Here is a 23,683-nt window from a genome sequence, read left to right as displayed (position 1 = left end):
AAAAAGAGAGTCAAAAACCGGTCAACCATCGTTAAACCATTATCAGGGACTAAAATTAGACTTAATTAAGAGTTTAAGGGCAGGTGTAGACCGAAACAGAGTTGAGGAACCAAAGTTAGGCTTCTGCAAGATATTAGGAACCAAAAATGCACTTAACCCTAAAAAATAATTGAAAGCTTTGTGGTCGGTTCAAGTCCGAATCGTCGAATGGCGAGATGTGTATGGGCCTTAGCTGACGAGGAGATGGCTGAACACATGCAAGCGACTGCAGAACCAGACGCGCAGAGATGGCTTTTCACCATTTTGGACCCAGTATCGCGCAGTTTATAACTCTAGTGGTTATAATATGGGCAATATGGTATGCACGGAGGAAAGCTATCCATGAAGATGAGTTCCAACCTCCTTTCTCAACACATATGTTTATTCATCGCTTTTTATCGGATGTAAATGAAGCCACCACCGTCGGGTTATGTAAAGGTCAAGGTTGATGGGGCAGTTTCAAACACTACTAATACTGGCTCATATAGTGCTATATGTCGTGATGATCAAGGAAATTTTCTTGGAGCTTTGGTAATGACTTGTCAGGGAGTTCCTAATCCGGTGGTTTTGGAGATACTTGCATGCCAGGATGCACCAGCGTTATCTACTAATTTGTCTTGTGGCAAACTCATTGTCGCTTCTGATTGTAAGGTAATGTTGGATGATATAGTGCACGAAAGGGGAGGAAGACATGGCAGTATCATCAAAGAAGTCGAGGCTATGAGAGCAGAGAATACCGATTGTTCATTTATTCATGAAGGGCGGATGTCGAACAAGGAGGCACATCAAGCATGCTTTAGGTCTAGATGAGGGGCGCCATACACGGCTTTTGAACCCTGCGGTTGAAGTTAATATTCTTGTAAACTTTTTGAATCAATAAAGTCAAGTATGCTTTGCCTTAAAAAATAATTGAAAATCATGTTTATGAGTTTTAAAACAATCTGAAAAAATATGGATATAGCCACTGACCTATGCCAGAAATGTGGAAAATATCAATGTGAAATACTTTGTATTTGAGCTACATAAAAATAACAAAGTGTGTATCTAAGTAACACATTTCAAATCTCCCAAAAAATCATATTTTTATCATTTTTTCTGTATTCAAAAATAAGAATAATGCTGCATTGAGATTTTACATGCTTGTAGTATATATTATCGACGATGTCAATAATTTTTTATTTGATAACTATACTTGATATTTCCTTATTAGTGTTTAGTTAAGTCATTTTATTCATACTAACTTTATTTGGCTACTTGATACATTATCTATTTAGCATTAACATGGCCTACTGCTTCTTGACAGTGAAATTAGTGCACTAGCAAAATTAGTGTACCAATACACTTGGCCCCTAAATCAACACTCAAAAGTTTTGGATATTTTTTTCAGAAAAATAACCTACATAAAACATGTATGTAACGTGGCTGAGTATTTTTGATAAAAGATACCGATGCATAAATCAAATAAAAGAACTTTAGTAAATAGTATATATGTTCACTTTATATTTGAATGTGGTACAGATCATAATCTGATTTGTCTTTTTTATTCACAATGTTGAATCGTACTGTACAAATTTAGATTTAAAATTTTCTAGAATTTGCGATTGTATTTATTTATCGACCCCTCCCTCCCATTGTCTTGTTCCTCTGGCATTCCCTCTAACCAGGAATGATGAAGCCTCATGTGCTCAGATCAAATGGACAAAAGTCGGTCGCGCTCAAAGACTATTGTCTGAATGTTATTTGACAAGCTATTTCGAGAAAAAAATATACTAATATTTTAAAGAAGAATATTGGTTAATTTGTGCTCCTAACTCGTGCATGCGAAGAAAAAATTGTTTTCCTACTGGTGTGGCACTATCCGTTATAATTGTATAGGCTTAAGTGTTAGACTTGGCACCGATGCTTGTATTTTCCTAAGTTTATTCCAGTCTTTTAGGCGAGGCCCTCTCAGTGAAGATGGCTTGCCTGTCGACTACGAGCTACTTATGATAGCTTTGTCTATCTTAAGATCCACCAACAGCTTAGTCTCTCGGATATGTTCATAAGGTAGAGTGGTTGTGCTCATACAAAAATAATTCATGCAGATATAGCTTCAGTTCAGTAACAGTGTTTTTAATTAACGCATGCCGCAGGAGACCTTTTAAAGAACGAAGAATCCCAAGAAAATTCCATGCTCGGGAAAACTTCCATATAAGATAACAGAAAACTTGTGCCACATGAAAACTTGGAAAGAAGATCAAGAAAACTTAGGCCGAGGGAAAACTTTCAAAGAGGAAGAAGAAAGGAAAAGGAAAACTCGTCCTTCCACTGGAAATTCGCGGCATGATTTCGACGCACACACATTCCGGCCGGCACCCACCGGCCACCACCCTGGGGCGTAGTATATACGCATATCACTTACCCCTGTGGCCTTGCAATTGCTAAGTGGGTCGATATTTGCCTCCGTCTCTGGCGCCGCGCCGGGCCACGTCGCCGGCGAGGCAAGCTGATGATCCCCCCACGCGCGCGCGGCAGGGGCGTCATGTGGACGGCGGGCGCGCGCGGCCCTCGTCCGGCCGTTTCCGTCGGCGCGCGGAGGCAGCGTACGATATGGATTATGACTGATATTCCGGCGGGCTAGCTTTCACATGGGTCATGGCGACCTGGGAGGCCCGGAGTATCGACTGTGTGTATTCCATAACGAGCGCCAAGGATAACGTAGTCGACGGCGACGGCGGAAGGAGAGACGATGCCGCTTTTCCCTCATCATTGAAGCGTCCGCGTCTCTCGATCCTCTCAGCTTTGCCCGCCCCCTCAACTTGCCATGATCTTGTTTCTCAGCTCTTTCTTCAGGCACCTTTCCGGGATCGAACAACTAACACCTGACATGGTCGATCCATCAGGTCATGTCAGCTGCACATTCCGCCTAGAAGTAGAACCTCCTAGAACCCATTCCCAGGTGGCCAACTGGCCATGCGTGCCGAATGTCAACGGAAATTCTTCCCCCACGGGTTCAAACATGCATCCCCATCGGTGTCTTCCTCCATCTTTTCTACTACTATTACCAACTTGTCTCGAAATAGAAATTATGCTTACTCCTTCAATAGTTAATTAACTTTTGATCATTCGAACCATACCATACGAATGTCCAAAAGTATGTTGTCGACCACCACGTGCGCCTAATGTATCAGTCTAATAAAACATATTCCTTCCTAAGGTCAATCCTTAGTCCTGCATTGGCTATTCTAACATGTGCGAACGCATGTCTGTGATGTTTATAGGTACATGTTTGGTATATATAGACCTTTTATTTTGTGAGTATACTTCTCTTCTCTTTCGCTGGGTTCCAATATTGTAATTAGTCATTTGCTAAAGTTTAACCTTAATTCCTGATAAAAGAAATATACTTATACCAAAGAGATAATAAGTGCACTTGGTCTCTCCAACAGAACATAACACCAAGAGCTAATTGAGAAAAAAAAACACAACAAAAAGAATAAAAGAAGAAACATATTCCTTCTTGAGGTCAATCCTTAATCCTGCATTGGCTATACTAACATGTGCAAGGGCATGCGAATGATGTTAATAGGTATATGTTCAGCATATCAATACCTTTTTAGAGTACTTCTCTTCTCTTTAGTTAGTTCCCGTATTGTAAATTAGTCACTTAGCTTACCCTAACTTGCTTGGGAAAAGGCTTTGATGATGTTGTCGTTGTTGTATTGTAAATTAGCCACTTGCTATAGTTTTAACCTTTTTCTTTGATAAAAGATATATATTAATATAAGAGAGATACTAATTACACTCTATATTTGCAACAACATAGTGCCAAGATTTACTTGAGACATTAAGGATACATGTAACCAAAAGAAGAAGAAAAAAAACATATTCCTTCCTAAGATCATTCCTTTTTTCCTACGTTGGCTATTCTAACATGTGGAAGCGCATGTTGTGATGTTAAAAGGTATATGTTTGGCATATCAATGCTTATTTGGAGTACTTCTATTCTCTTTCGTTAGGTTCCATGTTGTAAATTAATCATTTTGCTATAGTTAAACCTTATTTTTTGATAAAATATAATATTAATATCAAGACATCTGGTCTCTGCAACAACAACGCCAAGAGCTAGTAGAGGCATCAAGGATGCATGCAACCAAAAGAGGAAAATAAAAAGCATATTCCTTCCTAAGGTTAATCATTCATCCTGCATTGGTTATTCTAACATGTTCTAGCGCATGTCCATGATGTTAATACGTGTATCTTCGGCATATCAAAACCTTTTTTAGGAGTACTTCTCACATGTTTCTTTGAGTTTCTCCTATTGTAAATCGGTAATTTACTATAGTTCACCCTTACATTGCACGAGGTTATATTGTTCAAAAATAAGTTCAATGAAGGTTACTCTATATGTGGATGTCGCAAAATAGAAACTATTTCATAAATGCTTCCAATATATTATACTATCCCACTACAACAGACATGCATTTAGTTAGTCTTATCTGAATAATGACAATTGATAATGTAAAAGTATAACTGAAGGTTTGACAAAAAACATGACATCTTTTTCTAACCAGTGGAGTACTATTTAACACCAACAAATTTGCTATAATAGCAGAAAACTTCCTACAATTCCCAAGTATAGAATTTCTTAATTCATCACAAAACCACATAGTCACTGGCCCAAACTTATGCCATCAATGTTACTGACCAAACTTTAGCTAGACTAGTAGTTATATGGTATTGTTTGTCGCTTGGAGTCAATTTTTTTCCCTGTAGTAACTAAATTCCACACATCGTCCATTCTTGTTAAAATTTTATTTTAAGGTTTTGCCTAAGTCTATAAAAAGTGCAGCTCGTTTACACTTTTCTTGGATAACTGAGTCGCCTAAGATTTAGCAAACCTATTATTTTAATAGTCCATTGAATCAAATACTCCATCTATTGATTCTATTAGGACATATACAATAAGGTGATGTCAGCCTTTCCTTACGTTTGTCACGTAGAATTTTTTGCTTAGTTGAAGAAGAGAGAAGAAAAAAAATAGAAGGTTGTCTTCCCTTAGCTAAGGGATGATCTCTTATGAAATAGGAGAATACTATTTCCCCCTTGTACGGCTTGTCTTGCCTTAGCCACACAATAAGAGATAATGAATTATATGCCTACTATTTATCGTCTTCTCTAGATGATGTAGACTACTAAAAGAAGATATATCTTCTCTACTATTGTACAAACGGAAAGCCATATTTATTTAGTAAATATCTGCGGGTTTCATGCGTCCTCAAAAAAATGAACAAAAGAATCATTGTGCGACAAGCTCTCGTTGCATATAACTAACGTCTTGCTAGTTGTTTGCTTTCGGAACCAGGGTTTCACAAGTAATAGATCAACGTCTTGCGCCCATTAGGGCCGGTCTTGTCGATTGGAACTCTCTGCGCGTCGACCTATTTCGGTACACACGTCGCTGCTGTACTGTCATGATCATTTGGCTGGCTTTGGAGATTATTTCAGTGTCTGAGACAGACTACCACGACAACGAGTTCAAGTGATCGACAACGCAAGTTCTGCAACTTGCAAGGAATGTATGTGGCCTATGGAAGTTGAAAAGTAGCAACATATTATGTTTGTAATATAGAAGGCATATCAAATTTGTAATCTATCTACTCCCTCCACACCAATTTATTAGGTTTAGAGGGAGATACTCTGTGACCAAAACAAACGCTGATAAGCGGATATAATAGCTCTAAATCCCTCCTTTTCTTCTTGTCAGTTGTGCCGATTAATTAGAGAAGGCTAAAGAGTTTGCATAGGCCGCTGGTTTTAAAAGGCGATATATGCACTGATTTTTAGAAATTAATTCACGTATTAATAGCTAAATTGTGTCTAAATTTTGGGATTTTTCAAAAACCGTTATGGGGCCAATAAAGCGGTATAGAGGGACTACCTATTCTATTATTTTTTGCGAAAAAGTCAAAATTCTATTAATAATTATTAGCATTAGTACAAAGAGCAAATATAATAAAAATATAAATAGGTCCTTGGATGACGTAGCAAAGACAAAAAAAAACACAAGACCAAGCCAAGGCTTGCCATCCTCGCCCTCCCTCATTGGAGTCGGGCAGAACTTATTGTAGTAAAACTTGTTGTGGTAAATAGATGGGAAGTCGGCATGGTATCCTCTCAAAGGATGCATGCAACCATTGCTAACGCAGGAACTTGATGCGGGCATTACCCTTCGGACACCCGATATTAGTCTACCTCATTTAGCCTAGCTAGGCGCCCATGAAGATTTCCCAAGGACCAAGGTGGACCCATACGTCGGTTCCAACAAAGGAGACCTTCTAGAAATAGATTCTTGGCGAACAAGGCAAGAAGATACCGTTAAAGGAAAAATTAGAATATGTTTCATTATAACCTAGTCGAGTTCGGACAAGACTCTTGGGACCTGTTCTGCTATATAAAGGCCAGGAGAGAGCCTGCCGAACAACAGAACAATAGTACGTACAACATCGCAACTTAGAGCAAAAACCCTAGAATCATCGTCTCTCGGCGAGTCGTCCATAGCAGCCCATCGACTATCCCATTGTAACGCAACATATTCGATAATCAAGATCAGACAAGTAGGAAGTAAGGGTTTTACCTCATCGAGGGTCCCGAACCTGGGTAAATCGCTCTCCCCATTTGTTTAATATCCGATGTCGAGTGCTAGCTTGCAGGATTCTGTCAACCCTAAGCCCCTCATGGTGGGCATTACGAGGAGCTCCCTCGACAACATTTTTCTTTCCACTAAACGGACGCATGCAGTTACGAAAAAGATCAAGAAAATGCTACATTTAATTTTTATCTTCCTGTAACCTTTTCATTTTTGGTTTCCATCTAGCCCATATACGTCCTCTAGACCAAAACATATCATATTTGTAGTTTACTGATGCATCTAGGATAGAAAACAGAGTGGAAACAAACGAAAATAAGTGTGCATCTAGGAATGAAAACAGAGTGGAAAAATATAGAAATCATGGAAAAATAACAATGAAAACATATTGTTAAAAACAAACACATGGTGAAAAAAGGATTTTTACCTAAACCAACGGACCCTTGAAAATGGAGAAAAACTCAAGCAACCAATGAGTATACAAAAGTAATATAAAAATAACTAGATTTATATTTTAGTATAAAACGTGCAAAGAGATACAAATTATCATTTTCAAATAAAGAGATACAAAGCATTAAAAACTAATTTATAAAACAATCCTCTCAAGGAAACACACCTTACTCCGATGATTGGAAAAGCTTGAGATTTCCACCATAAGATGAAAAATATTAATGTGGAAAACCCATGAAAGATTGTCGGTTTAGTTTAGTTTAGTTTAAGCATATTGTATGCGCTCAACAAGATGTTTCTTATTAGAAAATATCATGACAATGTACTATATATGGTGCTGGAAATCTCAACTGGATTTCTTATATATTAATATCACATATAGCCCAAAAGGCTAGATAATATAGTAGAACTTATGTAGAATAATAGTGCGTCCATCTGTCAATATAATTGTCATGTTTTTCTGGTATATCTAATATAATATATGTTCCTAAGTATCAAAATGTATCTAAAACCTGTTAGCACATTACAACAGGAAAACAAACAAGCTAGAAATTCTCACATAAAACATGTGGCCGTCGATCTTGCGGAGTTTCATTTATTTTACTTTAGTACAACTTTTAAGTCTAAAGATATACGAAGAAACTTAAGAGAGAGTGAACGATGCCCTTGGGGCATGCCTTGTTGAGGTTGGTCTAGTCTACGCAAATGCGATGGGTTACCTTCTTTCTTAGCATTGAGATTGGGGTTGCCATAAAATTTGGGTGCACAAATTCCATGATGAACATGGGAAATAGGAGCCAGGTTATCCCTTCATTGATCGCCCGACTTCGTTCATCGTGAAAACATCAAAGTGGATGTTTGACCGGGTTCACGTCCTTGTCAACTTTTAGGTGGTGCTCAGCGAGTTCTCTCGGGAGATTGGACATGTTTGAGGGTTTCCATGCAAATATGTCACGATTCCCACGGAGGAACTCGATGAGAATGTTTTCCTATGTGAGATCCACGTTGGCCCCGATGACAACTTGCTTGCTCTAGTGGTCTTCGACAAGGTCAATATTCTTGGTGTCTTGGGAAGACTTCAAGATTGCGCCTGAGTCTGTGTCTCGGATGGGTCGCTTGAGGAGGCTGTAGTCGTCGGGGTCGAGTTTAAGCGACAACTTCTCGAGTTCCTCCGCAGCGACGAGCGCATTGGCTTCCTCAGCGCAGCAATGTTCACATTCGATGACCTTGTCAATGTAGTCGACGACGGTGATCGCTCCCATGGGGCCCAAAATGTTCACCTTGTTGTATGTGTAACATTGGTGTGCCTGGAACTTGGTGAAAGCTGGTCGCCGGATTATGCAGTGATAAGGACTTTTATAGTCAACTACCTCACACACACCTTCTTTCGGTAGTTGGCATATGCGCCAAAAGCTACCTCGTTGGTGACTCGACCGATCGGTGAGGCCTTCCGTCCTCACACTATGCTATCAAATGTGGTTGTGTTGGAGTGCATGATGGAATCTAGTAGCTTCATGTTCTTGAAGGTCTCATAGTACGAGATGTTAATGCTGCTAGCGCCGCCCATCAATATTTTGCTTTGCCAGAAGCCATGCACCTTTAGTCTCACCAGAATTGGATTAAAGATGGTTAACACATGATTGAAGCATAAATAATGTACCACATGAGAGCATGTGATCTTGCGGTATGGTAAGTTTTTTCAATTATGTTTCATGAGCTAACCCATTATATATGTGTGTTTCTGTTGTTTACGTGGGTTAGATATCTTTCCATGGGATTGCATCAAAAGAAATATCTCATATAGCACTGATGGGTTCATTACATGGAAAACAAAAAAATTCTACAGCGAATAAGAACAAATCCAAGATCCAATCTAGGAAAATCCAAGATCTAATCTATGAAGATCGAAACAATGAGAAATAATAGATACTAACCCTCGTAGATCCAAAGCCTAAACGAGATCAGATCTCGTGGTTGATGTAGACGATCGTTCCGGTGCTGCAATCTGGCAGCACTTCCGTACTCGGTCGCACGTACGGTGTTGATGAAGTCCTTCCTTTCCCCGTTCCAACGGGCAGCGGAGGTGAGGTAGATCTCCTCGGAATCTCAGCAGCACGACGATGTGGTGGTGGTGGTGGAGAAGAAAGCCTGCATGACTTCACCAAGCCGGTGCAGGATGGTGGTGGAGGAGAGAGGGGGGCGGCCCGGGTTAGGGTTTGATGGGGTGGTGCGCCCCTTCCCCCTCACCTCTTTATATAGGGGAAGGGTCGGTTTGATGTGCCCCCACGCCCCAAACCCATCTAGGGCCGGTGGCCAAAGAGGGGGGGTTTCTTCCCCCAAGTTTTTCCCCCCTTAGGGTTTTTGGGGAAACCTTAGGGGTTGGCGGACTGGGCCTTGAGGGGCATGTGCCCCTGGCCCATTAGGGATAGGCTGCACCCCCTCGGCCCATGTTAGCCCTGCTAGGGTCGTGGGCCCACTGGTGGACCCCCCGGAACCTTCTAGAACCTTCCCGGTCTTCCATCGGAAAAATCCCGAACTTTTCCGAACCCTAGAAATCAACTTCCCTCATATGGATCTTATTCTCCGGACCATTCCAGACCTCCTCGTGATGTCCTGGATCCCATCCGAGACTCCGAACAATATTCGGTCACCATCTCATATTCCAAAGCTACTATACAACATCGAACCTTAAGCGTGTCACCCTACGGTTCGTGAACTATGCGGACATGATCGAGACTCCTCTCCGATCAATAACCAATAAAGGGACCTGGAGATCCATAATGACTCCCACACATTCAGCGATAACTCAGTGATCGATTGAACCATTAACATACAATACCGATTCCCTTTGTCGCGCGATACTTTACTTGTCCGAGGTTTGATCATCGGTATCTCCATACCTAGTTCAACCTCGTTACCGACAAGCACTCTTTACTCGTACCGTGATATGTCATCTCTTGTGACCTTGTCACATGCTTGCAAACTAATTAGACGACATTCCACCGAGAGGGCCCAGAGCATATCAACCCGTCATCAGGATGGACAAATCCCACTCTTGATCCCATATTTATAACCACCCAATTACGCAGTGGTGTTTGATGTAATCAAAGTACCCATCTGGTATAAGTGATTTACATGATCTCATGGTCGAAGGACTAGGTAACTATGTATCGAAAGCCTATAGCAAGATGAACTTAATGACTTGATCTTATGCTACGCTTATTATGGTATGGGTATGTGTCCATTATATCATTCATCCAATGACATAAACTTGTTATTAACAACATCCAATGTCCAGGATCAGAAAACCATGATCATCTATTAATCAACAAGCTAGTTTAACAAGAGGCTTACTAGGGACTCTTTTCTCTTTACATAACACACAAGTACTAATGTTTCTGGTTAATACAATTATAGCATGAGATGCAAACATTTATCGTAAACACAAAGATATAGTAATAACCACTTTATTATTGCCTCTTGGGCATATCTCCAACAAGTACATGAGAGGATGACATCAACTGGTGATTGTCATGAAGGTTTTGAGGGCAAGTTCAACATGATCATCTCGAGAAGATCCTATTCTTAAAGCTTTTCGTCCATTCGGTGATAATGGACATGTGAAGATGTGGTTCAATGAAACTATCCCATAGTGATGTATGGGGAGCAATTGTGAGTCTTGGATAATCAACAATGATCAAATGAAGCATTCTGGCTTGAATGGAGCATGAACCGTTGTCATCAAGATCAAGCGGGATGAGCAAAGCAAAGACATGATCTTGCTAGGTTTTCTTTCTACCGGTCTCAAGGTGGTTGTTGGGAGACCAGGATTTAGGATAGATAGTCAGACTATCAAGAGGGAATTTTTTTTTGCGTAACTTGATCACATTGTCTTGGTGAACTCAATCCTTCGTATACCTTTTATCCCTTATTTTTGTTGTTTCACTGTGTGAGGTTGTTGAGGTTGTTGCTTGCTTTTTAACAAGCCCAAGTTCATCAAAAAACATAATTCATATACATATTCTATTGTGTTTTTGAGTTTGTACGTTTTTTCGGTTCTTGGATTGGAGGGGTTTAACTTCTAAAATTATGTAAAAATATCTTGTGATGATTCCTAATATTTTTAAGAATTGGAGAGGTTTCACTTGTAAAATTAGGTTGGATAGTTTGGATGGTTTTACCTGTTCTTAGGTTGGGGTTCTATTTATCATTATCTTTCCAACAAAATTGTTTTAATCTTAATCAGAGTTCAGAAAGTTTGTGAAAGTTTAGTTCTTTCAAGAAATCTACAGTTTGAGTTTTTTTTTTATAAACCAGCGTGCAAATCAGCGGTGCCGGGCTCACCGTCGGAATTAGTTTGCAGCCACCGGAATTCTACTGTATATACCGAATGGCTATACTGGCAGCAAGGAAATTGGTTCCGCCTTAGTCTAGCGAGGAAAGCGGCATGCCAGTTTCAGACCGGTCCAATCTTGTGTACTGGGAGCCATTCCGGCGAGGATTACGACGTGTGGGTTTGTACGCCCGTCCAGTCCGGTGGGAGGATTGGCGCCGCCAATTTTACCGCATGTTTGGGTCACATAATTTCTCCCAAACGGCTAGTTTTTCCCCCTCGGGCTATAAAAATCTCTTCTTCCTCCTTGAGGAGGTAAGGTCAACCATTCCATTTGCTCTCTCAATCTGTCTCTCTCATACTCCATTGTTCAACCTCAAAATCTTGCTTCCTCTCCATTGCTAACTATGATGCTTGCTATTTGAGGAATTTTGAAGAGGAGATCTAGATCTAGAATCTCCACCAATCATTTTCTCCTCTAAGTGACGGGAACTCTTGGGATCTAGATCTTGGAGTCACTTGTTGATTTCCTCCATTGTTCTTCCTCTCTAGATACTTCAAAGCATTTGTTGCTTTGGTGGGATTTGATTGTGAATGATTTGAACACCCTTGGTGTTCTTTGCATCCTTGCATAAGTGTTGAGCTCTCCATTACAAAAGTTTTGAGTGATAGAACGTGAGCTTGTTACTCCTGGAGGGTAACCTCATAGTTGGATTGGCGGTTGGTGCTCCGGCGACCTCTTCGTGGAAGATTGTGAAGAGGCTCGAGCTTCTCCTTCGTGGATCTTGTGAAGTGGCTTTGGAGCTTTCCATCTCCTAAGTGGACGAAAATCTAGCCTTAAGGGAAAGACATTTGTTCTTAATGGTATTGTCTTGGAGAAGAAGGTGAGCCTTCGTGGCGTTTGGGAGACCTTCGTGGTAGCCCGCATCTCTCCAACGTGATGTACCTCACTTCATGTGAGGAAACACGAAGATACATCTTCGTATCGTGTGCCTCGGTTATCTCTATACCCAACTTTACTTTCCTTATGATATACATCGTGTTTGAAGTACTTCAATCTCATTCTCACTTGTGTTACATATATCTTGTGTTATGTTTCTTAGCTCCAGTTGTTGTTGTTGTTGCACTTAGTTTAGCCTAGCTTATTTAAGTTTTGTGGTTTTAAAATAAACGTTAGGTTAATTCCACATTCTTACAAGCCAAGACAAATATGTAATTGTTTTTACAACGATTATTCGCCCCCCTCTAGGTGACAACTCATACTTTCATTGTCTATCTCCGCTTTCTGCGAACAAAATGTAAGAGAAGATCATTGGAGGTCAAAGAACTTTCGGGCTGGTTGTAGGTAAGGATGATAATTCTGATGAACTCTATATGAGCATCAAGGAGGATGAAGGGTTGTATCTCATCAACAAGTTGAAGATGAAGGACCAGGACATGCAAGAATCACTGGATAAGTAACATAAGCGCATCAAGAGAATTGAAGAGATTCGCGGAGCACGTGCGGCTTCTGCGACACTACCTGGACCAGATGGATGAAAATATCATCAAAGGGATGGAGGATAACCTTGATATTTGTCTTTGTTTTCTTGATACGCAGAAGAAGAAACAGCAAGTAAGCAAGAACTACATCACCCTTCTAGAGAAGCTTGCTAAATAACGTTATGCATGCATCATCTACCTCGAAACTTTCACCGTTGCACTGCAGACAAACATCTGTAAGCTTGAAGGGGAAGTCCCTTAATTAAAGGACAAACTATAGTATCAAACAATCACAAGGATTATTTTATCTCACCTAGCTTGATTCCAAGCTTGGGGAGATCTATAACGCCTTGTAATATATCCCTTTAGTTCGAATATTTACTTTCCAACAAGCTTTTAGTTCTAATCTCGATAAGGATTGCATTAGCACTTGTTTAGCTTCACTCGGAAAGTGAATTATTTTTATCCAATGAATCTTGAGTCGTTATCCTATCTGAAGTATGATTGAATTATGTTTGTTGCATTATATGTATGAATTAGGATGAGTATAATTGTACTTGCATCATGATAATAATTTTATGGTCCTCCACACCAGAAAGTTTTGATAGGATATATGAAAGTTACTTACAAAGTATTTTATGATCATTGGTTCCTTCGTGTGAAAAATAAAAACATAGAAAAAAAGAAAGAAAAAGATAAAAGAAAATAAATAAACAAGCAAAGAATGAAGAATTGCAAAAATAAAGAGTTATTAGTAAACTCCATGAAGAAAAGCTAACTTCATGATTTTATGATATTTATATAAAGTAATCTTCTTGTCTTTTATTAAACCTTGAAAGGTGTGGAGGACTTTAAGTCATTTGATTTGAGAATAGTATGGTGTCATTCATGCTCTAGTTTTGCATCCGATGTTATAACCTTCGTTCTTGAAAAATGCCTCATGTGTTTTAACTACTCTCGCTTCATGAACATAGATGACTCTGTCCATTAAGCTATTATCTTGCTCGGGGACGAGCAAGATTCTAAGCTTTTGAAAGTTAATGAGTGCATTTTTAGGATGGTTTTGCATTACTATTTTATCAAGATATCATCAATTAGTGGTAGGATTTTTGTATTTCACCGCGCTACCATGCCCTTTTATGCTTGTCTACACAAGATCTCAGAATAATAAGTCAATAGTGAAATATCAATGAAAACTATCATTTTCTGGCATTTTGACGTGAAAGAAATCATTTTTGCACTTAATAATGCACCTAGACGAAAGGACAATGCAAGGATAGCTTCCAGGAGATTTAACGGGCATCGGTACGGGCAGGGCTCACCCGTATCGTCCGCCTGTACCTCCCTCTAGGAGCACTGCCTCGTTAAATACTTTCACCTCCCGCAGACGGATGAGAGATCATACACACACATCTCCGCGAAACAACTATTTCGCGGTGTTGTGTGTGTCTGATCTCCGATCCATCTGCGGGAGGTGAAAGTTTTTTACGAGGCGGTGCTCCTAGAGGGTGGTACGTGCGGATGGTACGGGCGGGCCTTGCCCATACCGATGCCCGTTAAAGCTCCTAGAAGTTGTCCTTGCATTGTCCTTTTGCCCAGGTGCATTATTAAGTGCAAAAATGATTTCTATCACGTCAAAATGCCATAAAATGATAGTTTTCATTGATATTTCATTATTGACTTATTATTCTGAGATCCTTTGTAGACAAGCGTAAAAGGGCGCGGTAGCGTGGTGAAATACAAAAAATTTACCACTACTTGATGATATCTTGATAAACTAGTAATGCAAAAACATGCTAAAAATGGACTCATCATTGTCTATTAGAAGCTCCTCTTGGTAGTTGGTTGCGAAGTGTTTTGGAAGCCTCCGAGTGCCTCTGATGGTGCATAGGTGGCACCTCTTATCTTCAGGCGGATGGGTATTGTCGTGGTCGCCTTGAAAGGTGGAAGCCCGAGGAACCATCCAGTTTTGCTCATGGACACCAATCTGCCCATGCGACCCATTAACATATACTTCCCGCAACTTGTAGTTGAGAGAGGCTTCAAAAAGGGCTAGTCGATCCCAACCTAAGATGATGGGTGACATAGGCATTCCCAATGGGCCTGCCGAAGATAGTACCCAGGGTTCACTAAAGGCCCATGACTCGAAGAATAAGAAGATTCGGAAGCCCAAGTTATTAGTAAGGAAAGCTAGAGTTGTATTAGAAAGTACTACTTGTAATCTTGCGGGACGGGTTGGAAACCCTCCCGGACTCTGTAACTTGTGTATTACGAATCCCTCGGCTCCGCCTCCTATATAAGGGGGAGTCGAGGGACAAAGAAAGGATCGATTCATTGTTCTACGCAACCCTAGTTTTTACGTCGTCGAGTACTTTTCGGCTGAAACCTTCGAGATCTACTTGCCCTCTACTTCCGACTAAAACCCTAGTCTACAATCTGTAGGCATTGATAAGTTAATCCCTTGTCAATTGGCACCGTCTGTGGGAATTAGAGGTCTCAAGGAGCTGATCTCGATGGCACGTTCAAGATCGTCGACTTCATCAACTGGAAGCAACGCAATGGACAGAGGTAAACAGATCGAAACTGGTCTAGTTGATTTTGTTCCTCACCCGCCATCCCGTTTGGATGCATATGCGTATCTGGAGGAGCCCATGGAGGTGACGTTTGGAAAGTTCCACTTCCGCGTCGAGAAAGAAGGAGCGTATCGTCTCGAAATTCCGATCTCGTCGGGATTATCGACGGTCGATCCCGATTTTTCAAGTTCAGCATCATCAATCGAGTCGAGCGACGAGAAAATTTCATCGCCACGCTTCATCAGCTCCAGGGCAAGTGAAAAACTCGCCAAGATCTTCAACGACATGTCTTTTGAGTCATCTGCGGACTCCTATATAAGCGATGACTCGAGCGACATCGACAGCTTCAACTTCATCGACAGATCCATCACTGTTGGAAAGGTCTTCACCAATCTCTATGATGGTGTCACCAAACCCGACAAAGTTCAGAATTCAAAATATCATCAGATATACGCAATTGGAGAACCAAGCCGGCCAGAACCGGCGGCGTCAGAGGCTTTCGACGATGCGGGAAATCCGTATGTCGATCCCGCAGATCTTGCGCGAGGTTTGGGAACAAAATATATCGGACCAGGAACACGAGAGATGGTGCGATTTCCGCAGGCAGTATGGGATCGAGTCGCAAGAGCTATTGATGGTACAGAACCAATGACCATTACGGCAACACCTGAGGAGTCACAAGCGTATCAATATAGGCTTGCACGTATCAGGAGGGAGCTCGAGAAACAGAAAATCGAGTTGGACAGGAGGCAGGAAGCAGCCTCCGCATCAAGCAGGTGAAGGGCAGAGCTAAGCCGACATTTAGGAACTTCGGGAGATAGTCATAGAGAAGCTCTAAGGAGAGCAAGATCTCGCCTGCAAAATATACCTGAATCAGAGAGAGAAAACTTGGTTCAAAACCTCGACATGTCTTTCATGTCAATCGACACGAGGGGGAATATTATTCCCAAAACACCGGAAGCGGGGTATATGGCAACGCAAGCTTTCATCCTAGCGTCCAGGCCACCTCCCGGAGATCCAAGAGAAGCGTTGTATAACATGGCCATGGCAGGGTGTGGATCCATGGGAGCAGCATTCGCAGCTACACCTCCCGAAGGATCAGCAAGGCAAAATAGTCCACGACCCACTGCAGCAGCACCAGGTCCCGAAAGAACAAGTGGAGCAAGAGACACAAGCAGCACAAGCACGGGTGGACAGAGCACGACAAAATAGAAGAGAACATCGGCATTCCCCAGAGATAGATGACGAGGATATGTGTGGGCTACCGTGCTTTACAAGAAGGGTCCGGAAAACTCGAGTTCCTTCAGGGTTTAAGTTACCCGATAATTTCAAAAAATTCGATGGCCTGCAAGATCCCGAGGATTGGCTAGTCGATTACCTCGAGACGGTGAAACTGATAGGTGGAACCAGAGCAACAGCCATGCAAAGCATTCAAGTACATCTAAGTGGAGCTGCAAGACTTGGATCAAGAAGCTTCCTCCAGGTTCCATTGATAGCTGAGATAGTTTTGAGGATGTGTTCGTCAAGAATTTCCGATCCACCTGCAAGAAACCTGCATCACTAGAAGAGTTGAGATCATGTCGACAAAAGCATGATGAGTCAATGAGGAAATACATCCAGAGGTGGAACATTATCAAAAACTCGGCAGAAAACATATCTGACGAGAGAGCAATAGATGCGTTCGTGGCAGGAATCCGACGAGGAGATTTTGTCGAGGACTTAGGGAGAACAAACCCAAGGACAGTGTCAGCATTAATGGAGATAGCAAACAGATGGGCGGATGGAGAAGATGCTGTCCACAATAAACGACATAGGTCACCAGAGGAGGACCGTAGTCGAAACTTCCAAAATAGACGACGATTTTCTCGGCAGTTTTCGAGTTATGACGCTCCTGGCCAAATATCGGCTGGTTTCCGAGGAAATACTGGGGGAAATAGTCGAGATGATTATCAAAGGAGTAGCGAGCAGCGAGGCGACAATAGAGATGATTCTCGGAATAACAGGCAAAATAGTGGACCAAGGTTTCAGAGACCCTTTGTAACACCCGAGGATATGATGAACGGGCCATGTCAGATGCATTTCTATCTCGACAATAATGGGAAGAGGCAGTTAGGACATCTGCAGAAGGACTGTCGAAATTTTCAAGCAATGTTGAGGGTTGCAGGGCTAGCCAATGCTCAAGCAACAAATCGAAACCCCCAAGGGCCCAGGAGTGAGATCCACCTGCCACCTCCTCCCGCAATTACGGACGAAAATCGATGAAAATTTCGAGAAAATCGCCACCGAGAACTATAGTATACTCAATATAATTTATTTGCCTTGGTTCAACCTCACATACACAATAAAGAAAATCGCCACCGAAATACTCGGGGGCTAGAAGAGAGAAATATATATATATATCTGACTTACAACATACATATAGCGAATTGTAGTTCTTGTCGGACAACATAAGCTATACAAAATCAGTTGCGACCCAACAGGTCGTCAATATTTACTCTATCCTCTTCGGCAGAGGCACCTAGCAAATCGGCATAATGGCCATCTGCAAAAAAGTCGGCATCCATCCGAAGAAGGTCGTCAATTATCTCTTCAGCTACTGGGGTAACCCTTTCATTGATTTTATCGACACCTCTTCGCCGTTGCCTCAGCTTAGCATGAACAATTTCCACCACCTTGGTCATGTCAAGTTTGGGGTGGTAGATCTGAAGCATAATAAGGGTAACCCTAGCGCCAGCTACCAGTTGAGCTCTTACAAAACCATGGATCTTTTGCGAGTCCTTAAATTTCTCCATTAGCTCAGGAAGAGACTTCGGTTGAACATTCCGAGGAAACATAGCATTGAAAATCATGGATAAAGTTTTGGAACAAAACTCAAGGAATTCCCGAACTTGGCATGAGCGGTCCTGGAATCTGACAATTTGTCGGGTACGTTCCGGGGTAGCCCAGAAAAGGACACCATGGTCAAGTCCCAGGTTAATAAGGAAATTTGATCTTGTGTCAACCCTTTGATTTTCGGCATCAGCATCTAAAAAGGGACCTATTTGGCGACAGTATACCAATTAGGGGCAGAAAATAGGCAAAGAAAAAAGAAAGACCAGTCTAAGGAACATACCCGCCATTTCCAAGCTTGCCTCAGTCATCAACTCAAGCATGGTGTTTTCTCGAGAGGCAGCCTGCGCAGCTTCAGCCACAACGGTTTCTTTGGCAGCTATAGCTTCCTGAGCTTGTCGTAGCGTAACTTTTCCCTCTCCGATGATTTTCGAGATTGCTCCATTATTATAAGTGCTTGTTTCTTCATAGACTGAAGCTGTTGGCGAAGTTCTCCCAAGTCTTGTGTTGAACCCTTACTCGAAGAATCTTCAACAAATTCATCATCGACAAGCGCTTTCTTCGAGTAAGATGAAGTGGGAAAAGCATCGGCAGGACGAGGAGTTGAAGTATAGTTGTCAAATACCAACTGGAAATAAAAGTTTCGACATCAATCATCAAGCAAAATAGATTTCCATTGATGTTCATAGTATTTACACAGCTATTACAAAAGGAGGATCCCTAATGAACTACTGAGGTAGTTGTCGCCAAAGCTACTATGGCGACTGCATTAAATGAGAAAACAAAAGAGAAGGCAGGATGATCTACTTGACCTCCGGCTTTGATGAGCTAGGAGTGGGAGTTGGCTTGCATCCAAGGTAGGCAAGAATTTTCTTCGAGTTTGGCTTGGCAGCCTTAATCAACGATTGCCACCTCTTGGTCTCCATCTCCTTCGTGTCGCCAACTCTCGCCCAGTCGACATCTTGTTGGCTGTCAGCGACCATGGCAATAGTGCCTTCGACGCCAACTTTCAGACCTTCTTGGCGAAGTTTGAGCCCAAGATCTTCTTGGGAATTGAAGTGTTTGGCGAGAGCAACAAAAGGCGTGGGTTCTTCCTTCTTCGGGAAGAAGTAAGGAAAAAGCCGCGACAGACCTGATCTGGCTTCGGCAAGACCTTCACGCGCCTCATCTCCGTGAATCTCAAGGAGAGAAAGAGCATCAAGAAGGCGATCACCTTCAGGGTTCTCCAGATCATAATCTTGCTGCGTTTTCCCTAAGTGAGTCAAAAGAAGATTATCAGGAAAAAGCAAGCCAAGAAAAAATTAATGATCCGAAGAAATGAAAGAAATGTGAGTACTTACTCACAAAACGTCGACTCTGCGACTCAGGCGACTAAGGATTTCTTTCTCGCGAGCAGCCTGTTGAGCTATGTTGTCACTCAATGAAGTTTCCGCGTCATGAAGTCTTTTTCGAAGATCTTCGACAGCGGCGGCATCTTCTTCAGCTTTTTTGTGAGCTCTTTCGCTTTGCTCTAACTTGATAGTAAGAGCGTCAGCATGTTTGGTAGCTTCCGCAAGAGTCGCTGGCAAAATAAACGACAGTAAAATGTCATGACAAAAGAAATGAAGGAGCGTGTTCGACAGAAGAAGCAGGGAAAAATAGTACCTTCAAGCTTGGTGGCATAATCACGATACCCGATAAATTGGGTACCGAGGCGGACAAATTCCTTCATGGAAGGCTGACAAAAAGACCATAGGAAAAAGTAATCAATATAGGAAGTAAAAGCTCGACAGCATCAAGCAAAGATCAGAGAGGAGTCCAAAGCAATGCCCAAAGCAATGCAATGTTCAAAGTATACAAAAAGAGAGAAGAAGAGATAACTTACATCATCCATTAAAGGAGTAGTGGAACTACCAGTCAGTAAGGTAGGCTCCTTGCCTGGCTCGACCCTAGCCCTTTTTGGAGAAGGGGCACGGGGGCTTGGAACTGGAGTTGGATGCTCGATGTTTTGCTGAGGAGGCGAGGTTTCCTCCACGTCAGGTTGAGCATCCGAAACAACTAAAGTACGCGACGTACTCGTTCGAGCAGCCGCGTCAATAGGTGGATCTTCATCCTCGTCACCACTACAATAAAACGGCGACAATATAAGAAACAACACACACAAAATATCGAGAGCAAACAAAAAAGAGTAGCACAGACTTACGAGCTGACAAGGGCATCCAAGTAAGGGTTGAAAGTTTTCCTTTCTTCAGTAGGAGCAACTTCTTCGGCAGGAGATGCGCCGGCTTTGGAGGTGCCCGAATCGGCAACTTCGTCCCGTTTTCTCGTGTTCCTTGGAGAAACAGCGGAGGGAAGGGAGTGTGCCGATTCGCTAGCCTCAGAATCGACATCTTTTTCAGAGGAAGCCGCGGATTTTTGAGAACCCGCGACTTCACTCTCAGGGCGAGAAGTACCCTGGTTGTCGTCGGTGACAACAGCCCGTTCCTCGACTTCTCCATCTTCGGGAAGAGGAGGAAGAGGTGACGCAGTTTTGTGGTTCTGGACAAGATAGAAAAAGTATCGACATTAGTAAACAGCAGTCGACGAAAATAGCCGTACAAAAAGAGAAAAGAAAAAATGAACAAGCAGACGATACAATATATTACCTGCGGAAGCGCGTTGGTGGCGCTATATGGTGTCACACGGCAAGATGGCGGGACGGCGTCTCTCTTGCTCAGCGATGAGATTTTCCGGACAAGTTTTTCTAAGTCCTTGACCGATAAATCTATGGACAGGCGATCCACATCTTTGTCGCCAGAGTACATCCAAAGGGGGTTTTTGCGAGCCTGCAAAGGCTGCACCCTAATCCTAAGGAAGTAGGCTGTGATTTGGATACCGGACAATTCCTTGCCACGAGTATTCTGAAGCTCATGGATGCGAGTCATCAGCGCTTCTGTCGCCGTTTTCTCTTCTTCGGTAGCCTCTGCATCCCAGGAACGGCGGCGACAGATTTTTTCATTGCCATCAAAAGGGGGAATGTTGTGCTCCGCCGAGTTGAGGCTTTCTTCGTGGATATACAACCATTTTTTGCGCCACCCTTGAACTGAGTCAGGGAATTTGACGTCGAAGTATTCGATGTCAGGGCGGACGCAGATAACAACGCCACCTATGTTATAGGCGACATTGGGGGAGCCATTGCGGCGGAGAAGAAATATGCGTTTCCAGAGAGCCTAGTTCGGTTGGACCCCAAGGAAAGATTCACAAAGAGTGATAAAAATGGAGATGTGCAGGATGGAGTTGGGGGTGAGATGGTGAAGTTGCAATCCATATACAAAAAGCAACCCACGCAGAAAATCGTGGATGGGGGAGGAAAGGCCTCGGATGAGGTGGTCGACGAAACTGACCCGGTACTCGATCGGAGGAGATGGATAGCTCTCCTCACTGGGGAAGCGCAGCAACTCTTTCTTCTTTCTGATCCCGAGTTTCTTCAGCAAGTTGATGTCTTGGGCAGAGATTTTGGATCTCTCCCACTCGGTGTTCCCCAGATCTTCTGCCGCCATCTTCGATTCTGGAGTACTGTGCCTAGTGAGCCGCGCGCGCGGTGGCATCAACAATGGTGGGGCAGAAAGGTGCGAGCATTGTTGAGCTCAAGAAGTGATGGGCGTAATGGAGGATTTTTCGCAGAGGAAAGCAGAGGTGCGGCGCGAGCGAAAGTGCGAACGGAGGAAGACGATGACCTTAAGTAGGGGTGCGGCGAATCGACGCACCGTTGGATGGGAAAATTATGGGATGGATGATGAACACGTGGATAAGGGGTAGCAACGTAATTTCAATGCGAAGGAACGGAACAGGCGCTACAGTGCGTGCGCCAGGAAAAGCGGAGGACGTGTGTCCCCCACTTGCACGACGTGTCAAATTGATGAGGATTCTGGGCCCGCAAGACGGAGAGAGAGCAGTACTCGTGTCTTCCCGATACAGTGGTCGTGGATATCATCAGTAATGATGTCACCTTGACTAAAGGGAAAATCTCGGCTGTGAAGACTAAAGAAATTGGCGGCAGGAAAAAATTATTGATTATTTTGAGAGCCTTTGATCAAATACAAGTTTTTGCCCAAATGCTCGGGGGCTACTTTGGAAAAAAGAAAAGTTCGAGTATGACAACATAGAAATGGCGAGAGCCTATGACCAAATGCAAGCATTTGTTCATAGCCTCGGGGGCTACTCCCATCGGGAGCGCTGGTCGCGCACCCGATAGATATGAAAAGTTCGAGAAAGAATGACAATATAGCGACATGAGGCATTAAAGTGTTGAGCCTACAACCAAGCACTAGTTCTTGGTTGTAGCCTCGGGGGCTACTCCCATCGGGAACGCTGTTCGCGTCCCCGATGAATTTATAAAAAAAAAGAATCAAGAAGAAGTGAGCATATTTCGAGTTTTACAAATAACTCTGCATATACTCCCATCGGGAAGGCAAGATAAGTCATCCATTGACTCAATAAAATGTGCTATTCCAGCAGCTGAAAAAGCACTCGACAATATATTCTCAGAGCGCCAAAGTCGCGAATAATCTCTGAATGCCGCAAAACTTTGCGAAGGTAAGACCCCAGATCCGTTCTGAGCGGCGTGGCACCGTCTCTGACGTCGGTTTGCTACTTTTTTCCGTATCAACAGATATGAAGAAAAATCCTAACGGACGCGTTAGGTACCCGATAAAATATGACTGGGACTCGACAGAATGGTAAGACCTTAAGCGGCACTCGTCGAAGTTTACACCGAGTATCCCGAGATCATGTCCAGGGACGTGATCCTGAAGTAGGTTTTTGCGGATTGCCACTAGAGCAGTTAACTAGTACCTGATCCGTCAGATGAACTAGCCCCAACTACCATTATCCCTGTACAATATATAATTGCATATCTATGTGATAAATTCGACAGAATTATTGAATGATTAAAGTTGGAGATTTTCCCTGATTCTTCGATTCAAGCAAAATCTCGGGGGCTAATGACATAGGCATTCCCAATGGGCCTGCCGAAGATAGTACCCGGGGTTTACTAAAGGCCCATGACTCGAAGAATAAGAAGATTCGGAAGCCCAAGTTATTAGTAAGGAAAGCTAGAGTTGTATTAGAAAGTACTACTTGTAATCTCGCGGGACGGGTTGGAAACCCTCCCGGACTCTGTAACTTGTGTATTACGAATCCCTCGGCTCCGCCTCCTATATAAGGGGGAGTCGAGGGACAAAGAAAAGATCGATTCATTGTTCTACGCAACCCTAGTTTTTACGTCGTCGAGTACTTTTCGGCTGAAACCTTTAAGATCTACTTGCCCTCTACTTCCGACTAAAACCCTAGTCTACAATCTGTAGGCATTGATAAGTTAATCCCTTGTCA

This window comes from Lolium rigidum, chromosome 3 (assembly GCF_022539505.1).
Source record: "Lolium rigidum isolate FL_2022 chromosome 3, APGP_CSIRO_Lrig_0.1, whole genome shotgun sequence".
Taxonomy (NCBI): Eukaryota; Viridiplantae; Streptophyta; class Magnoliopsida; order Poales; family Poaceae; genus Lolium; species Lolium rigidum.
Note: the sequence above shows the minus strand (reverse complement) of the source record.